The sequence below is a fragment of the Mustela nigripes genome, chromosome 10 (assembly GCF_022355385.1).
Source record: "Mustela nigripes isolate SB6536 chromosome 10, MUSNIG.SB6536, whole genome shotgun sequence".
Taxonomy (NCBI): Eukaryota; Metazoa; Chordata; class Mammalia; order Carnivora; family Mustelidae; genus Mustela; species Mustela nigripes.
Window position 1 is genome coordinate 36232344 of NC_081566.1, and position 6721 is coordinate 36239064.

Below are 6721 nucleotides of genomic sequence, written 5' to 3' on the forward strand. Positions count from 1 at the left end.
TGGACATTGGGGAGGGTATGTGATTTGGTGAGTGCTGTGAAGTGTGTAAACCTGGTGATTCACAGACCTGTACCCCTGGGGATAAAAATATATGTTTATAAAAAATAAAAAATTAAAAAAAAAAAAAAGATACCAGATTTTCCACTCTGGAAGCTTTCTTGATTTTTCTCTTTATTTTCAGAATCTAGACCATTTATAGGCATAGACAATTTAATAATTTATTATGCTTGTATGTGGTAGGCTCTTTAAATCAAAATATACATGTAACTATATTTTTAACTCAGAAAATTTTTGAGTTAAAAATGATAGTGTCTATAATTTAATTATCTTCTACTTTCTGTTGCCTCTGATGTTTGCTTCTGGAAGTCTTATTCCTATATATTTGAACTTTGGAATCTACCCTCTGTGTTTCTGAACTTTGCTGTTTTTCTTTTGTCTTTTTGGCAAATTGTTTAATTGTTCTGTGCTTCAGTTTTCTCATCTGTAAAATGGGGGTAATAATACGTTGTTGGATTATTTGGTAATGTCAATTATTTGGTAATGGCATTATATAATTTATTAGTTAATAATAATAGTCAATTATTTGGTAATGGTAATGTCCTTAGAACAGCGTCTGGCACATAATAGGAGCAAAGTTATGTTTTCTGTGGTATATAGTAGTCAACAAATAACTCTTATGTTTTGGAGATTTTTTTGATTTTTATGTCTTGGCTACTAACTTGGACTTGAGAGCTGTTCTTTCTAATCACATTACTCATTGAATTTTTATTTCAACAATCACCTTTTTGAAATGCCAAGTCTTTTATTGTCTGATTGCTATTTTTTTGGTGGCATCTTCTTTTTTTTTTCTGACATAACTTTGTGATTCCTTTAATCTGTGGATCCCATACACACACAAAGATATATTAAATTAGTTTATAATTATTGTAATTCCTGGTTTAGATGACTATAATTTACTTTAATAATAAGAGTAATTATAATAACTTCCAAATATATTACCCTGCTTTCAATTTCCAAATGCTTTAACTTAGCTTCTTTATTTTCTTTTCCTGACTTCTTTTAGATTGAGTTATCTTATTCCCCACTTTTCCCTGCTATTGATGTGAACTGATAGATTCTAAATCAAGTCTTTTCATTATTAAGGTGGAATTTTAACATGCATATTTGATATAAATGTCTAAAGTTAATTAATGCCTATATCTTTTGTCCAAAGAGAATTAGGACCTTACAACAATTAAACTCTGAATAACCAATTTAAACTTAAATGTTCTTCTTATCAGAATTTATTTCCAGTTATTTTTTAATTACTCACCTGTTCACTAATTTCTTTGCTTCCTGTTGTTTCTTGCCAATACTCAGTTCTTTGGAGTTAATCTCCTTCTCAAAGTATGTTGTTGAGCAGTTCTTTCACTGGGAAGATTTTGCTAAATTCAGTCTTTGAAGTTCTAAAAATGTGTGTTTTTCTTTCCCTTGAAAAACAATTTGCCATTTTGAAGAGATCGTTTGTGGCCTTTCCTTACAGTTCATCTATTTTTAGAGATAATTTGTCCGTCCCTTTTGGTTAATTTTAAGGTTTTTCTTCCCTTTGATGTCCTGAGTTTATCAACAATAGGCCAAGATGTGAGTTTCTTTTTATTTATTTTTCTTTAAGGGTACCTCTCATTTTAGAATTCATATCTTCATCAGTTTTGAAAAATTCTCAACCATGATCTCATTGCCTCTCCTCATTTTCACTGTATTCTCTTCTTGAAACTCTTCTCGGATATGTGCTGGATCTTCACATTTTACCTTCCATGTCTTATAATTTCTCTTTACTCTTCTCCAATCTTGTAAACCCTTGTGCTATAATCTGATGTTTTAGTCATTTAGTTTACTAATTATCTTTTTAACAGTGTCTAGTGTGGTTAGTCTATCCATTTTGGTTTATATTTCAGTGACTTTTTCTTCCTTTTCTACCTGCTATATTTGGTTCACTTTAAATATGTTTATTTCTTTTTATAGTGCTTTCTATATCTTTTGTAGTTTCTCCCTTCTTATTTCATTTAAATTATTTTAAGTATAATTATCTTATGATCTATTTATGAGCATTTTATCATCTTAAGTGGTCGAGATACAGATTTTTTTGTTTGTTGTATCTTCTGACTCTTACTTATGCTTGATCATTTTTACATGTGTTCTGTAATTTTTGATCATGAGTTCATCTTCAATGGATTGTGGTTTTTCTGTGACAGTTCTTGGGTCCTGTTGTGGGAGGGGTGACACAGAACAGTTATAGGTTTGTTTCTGCCAGATATTAGATGTAGTGAAACCAGACTGGGAACAGTTTATTTTTTTGGCACGGAGAGTCTTTTATCAAATAGATTAAAAATTCCGACTCTGAATTCCCATATGGCTCTGATATGTTTTCTTTGCTAACCTTAAGTTCTGGGCAAAGATAAATTTCCTTGTCATATACATGAATTATTGAACAATATTTTTCTAATCTCTCTTTGACTGAGAAAACAGACTGGTTTTATATAAATCTCTGAGTTTCAATTACTACACACTTATGTACCAAATGTCTTTTCTTCTATTCCACCATGGGAATTAGGACCCAAATGCCTTGTTTGAATTTACTTGTGTTATAAGCCCCTAGATCTACAACACCGTATTTAATGTCTTTGCTTTTCAATTCCCATTTTTGTTTCTTAGGAATTTTCCTCTCTTTTCCTCCAAGTTCAAATTTGTATTAATTTCTTTTGTTGTTTTTCTATTTTATATTATTGTTAGTTACTTTAGCTTCGTATTCACATTGTCTACCAATTCACCAACAGAAATTCTAATGTATGTATTTTGAAGTTTATTCTTTTTCTTAAATTATCTCTGTTTTCTCTGATGGGATTTTTTTTTTCTGTTAGTAGTTTTCCTTAAGTGACTGGAATCTTTGTTTTTTGTTCATATTTTTGAATCAAGATTTAGTTGATTATTGTAGGCATTTGGTGTGTGTTTCTTCTGAAGCTGTATGGTTGTACAGTTCTCTTTTCCTGACTCTTAAATGAGAAGGCTAGTTCTAGACTCTACAATATCCTCAAGACTTGGAACTTTTATCATTCCTAAATTAAAGGGAGCTTTATCTCAGGGTGGAGTGTTTTAGTGTATTTCACCACTGGATGGAGCTGCCTTCTCTTTCTATTAATTTCCTTAGGGACCAGTGTGATGGTTCATTGCTATCTTTGGTTTTGCTCTGCTTCTCTTGCAGGCTCCAACAATCTGTTGACTCCTTTCCCATTTGGGGGAACAAAATCAAGTTTAATCCATGAGGGCTAAAAACCTGGCTTTATAGACTCTATCTATGAAGAGCCTGGGAAAGAGGAAAAGCTGTCTAAATGACTGAGTTGTGTCAAAAGCTGCTATCTATTTAATTGTCATCACCATTGATTCTTTCTCTTTGTAGTGGCTGACACTGAGCCTTTCTTTAGAAAGGGCTGTTCTTTTTGGTGTTTGTATTAATTTCTTTTGTTGTTTTTCTATTTTATATCATTGTTAGTTACTTTAGCTTTTCTGGTCCTTTGGTAGTCCTCCTTCTAGTTTACCAGCCCTCTTATGGTTCCATTCCTTTAAAAACACTTTTTGTGTCTTTTCAGGAAAACCTCCTTAAAGACTAAAGGTAAATGAATATATTCAGTCTGCCATCCCAAACTAGAAGGAAGCCCTTACCAATATTTTAGAAGCCAAACATTTAAATAAAAGAAACAAATGCTTTTAAAATTTTTATAGTTTAAGTAGGACATATAAATATGAAAGTACACAAATATATGTGGTTAGATGAAGAAACAGAGTCCCAGGGCTCCTGGGTGCCTCAGTCAGTTAAGCGTCTGACTCTTGGCCTCGGTTCAGGTTGTAGTCTCATGGGCTGTGATCTCATGGGTGGTGAGATCCAGCCCTGTGTCTGGCTCTGCATTGAATGGCGATTCTGCTTGAGGATTCTCTCCCTCTGCCCTTCCCCCCATGTTCTCTCTGTCCTCCTGCCAAATAAATAAATAAATCTTTATTAAAGAAAAAAAAAAAAGAAATAGAAACAGAATCCAGCCAGAATCCCAACCACATGTGGCTTTTGATCACTTAAAATGTGGCTAATACAACTAAGGAACACAATTTAAAGTTTTACTTGATTTTAATTATTTTAAAAATAATACCCACATGTGGCTAGTGGGAACTATATTGGACATCTCAAGCCTAGATGATACAGGGTCTTGCAGTTCATATTACAAGTTTTGTCCTATCCTAAGAGCAGGAGGAAGTTTTTCACAAGGGAAAGACCTAAGATATTATCTTCAAAAAAGATAAGACCGGCTGCAAGTGCAGAAGGGCCTCTCTCAGCTATCTCCTGGCCATTTTCAGTTTTGTGTTTTGTTTTTTGTTTTCTCCAGGAAGTAAAGGATCACTTTGCATGTTCTTCGTCAGTTTTTTGGTTTACTGAAATGAGGATTGAACACAGTTGCAGGAGTCACAGGACATTTTTTCCCTGTTGCCACTGATCACACTTACATGTGCAATCTCAGACTCTTTCCTAAGGAGACTATTTTGTTTTTTATAATGTGTTGTCTGTATACTGGTCACTGCCACCAGAATGAGTCCAAGCATGTCTTTCAGGTAGCCCGGAAGTTGTAGTAGTTTCAGCTTTCCAGCATATAAATTTGAGAAATCTAGAGATATACAAATGTTTCTTATAGAGGAATATGATGAGTAATAATACAACAGAATTTTAAATTTTCTCTTAAATACAAAACTGCAAGCATCATGATGCTGTGTATGTAGTTGCTAATACATGTGGGAGTTTTTTTCAGATTTCATTTCCAAATATTTAGTTGATCCTATTATCTGGACATTTTTTCAAGCTTTTGTAATCTAACCCAGGCCCTCTTAACTAGTTGAACCATTAACTGTATATAGGTCCTTTTATTGTTCCATCAATGACTTATTAATAGTTTTTAGGTTCATGAATGATTATTTATGTATAGATTGACTAAGCATTTTTCTTTCTCTAAAGTAATTATCTACTCTGGGGTTCTCCTTCTCTGCTGCTCATTTGTCTTTTATCCTGGAAGCATGATGAATTCATGGATTTATTAGTTCTATGTAGCAGAAGTGAAGGGCATAAAGCAAAAGGGAAGAGCAGCAGAAATTTGCAGTAGAGAAGATTGTAAAGGCATATCAGTGCTAGAGCATTATTTAGCTGAAAGCTGTAGGACAGCACCAAAGGATTTAAACATTGGGAATGATGAAGTATCCCAAGTGTTATCTATTCTATAGAGAGAAGATGGAGTCAAAAAAATTGCAGCTCCCATCATATTTCGCCGTAGTTCAAAAATTTTGAATGATTCCTCATAGCCTTCTCAATCAAGATCAGACTGCTTTAAGATTTCTAGGTTCCTAAAAGAACAAATAGCTGCAATTAATATAAAAATGTTTTAACATACTGAGTTATGATTAAAAAGTAAAATAAGCAGGTACCATTTCAAGTTAGTAAAAACAGACTAAGAATTAGATCATTATGGACATGGGACTTTATTAGGGAGATGGAAATTGAATTATATTTTAGCAAATACATGTATTTATATGCAGATGCTTAGCTGATTATATGTTGAACAAAGATTGATGTGACTGGGCAGGAGGATATTTCAGGACAAAAGAATTACACAGACGCAGAGTGGGTCTGAGCAGTACATGTGAGGAACTGTGAAGAGATCTGACCTAACTACACAGAATTGAACAGATCACTATCTAGAGAGAGACTGAACTGGAAAAGAGAAGATCATTTGACAAAGCCCTTGCACTGAACTAGTGCAGATTCTTGAACAGAAATAGCACTTACAGGAAATTTTATTTTGAAACTTGGTAAGGTTCAAGAAAGACCTAAGGGGAGAAATTCTGAAGAACAAGAAATGTTAACACCCATTAGTCAGCGGTATTCTAACAAATGCACACTAAGCTGAAACATTGACTTTGTTTATCAGAACGTAGAGTCCTGAGGAAATGAGAAGCAGGAAGATTTGGATGAACTGGGGAATGAAAGCTGCAGGAAAGGCAGTGCTGATGGAAAAGTTGATTCCTGACTTGAGTGAGTACTGAGCAGTGGAGACTTCTGTGGAAATTCTTAAGGTGGAAATGAAAACATGTACAGAACCTAGCCACAGTTATGATTAGAACCTTGCCTAGCACTGCTCAACAATGTAAATTGCGAGTCCTATTTATTTTCTCAGCATGTTAGTATTCCCCTGCATCTGTCTGCTTTAAAGTCTTCTCTAAAGTCATAAAATAATAAAGTTCAACATTTTCAAAATAAACCCCCAACTTTATAGTTTTACTATATTTACCTGTGCAGTCACACGTGGTGTTAATAATTCCACATAGACTTGTAAGAGGCTTATCCTTCATCATATGGAAAAGTCTGTGATTAGTAGTATTTCTCTCAGCCGCTAATGTAAAAAGGATCCAAACCTATTCAGAAAATAAGTAAGTAATTGTTAATAGAAATAAAGGGAACACTATTCATAATGACAGAAAATACACCTTATGAAGAAAAACAATAGGGATCCAAACATAATGAGACATTCTACTCTATGGAAGGTAGCCAACATTTTTCAAGGGCTTTTATTCAAAGTCTAGGGTTACTGTTTCTTTTTTTCCTCCTCCCTCTTTCCCTTTCCCTGCAGTCCTTTTTTCTTTCTTCCAAGCTGAA

General features: G+C 33.7%; 1 long non-coding RNA gene across 1 annotated transcript in view; it reads right to left on the reverse strand.

Annotated features, from left to right (window-relative positions):
* The window catches only part of LOC132026148 (uncharacterized), a 15450-nt gene extending 9005 nt beyond the window's left edge, over positions 1-6445 (reverse strand). The window contains exon 1 of the long non-coding RNA XR_009406795.1: positions 6357-6445. This is a non-coding gene — a long non-coding RNA (uncharacterized LOC132026148). The remainder of the gene's footprint in view (positions 1-6356) is intronic.
* Between the last annotated feature and the right edge of the window lie 276 nt (positions 6446-6721).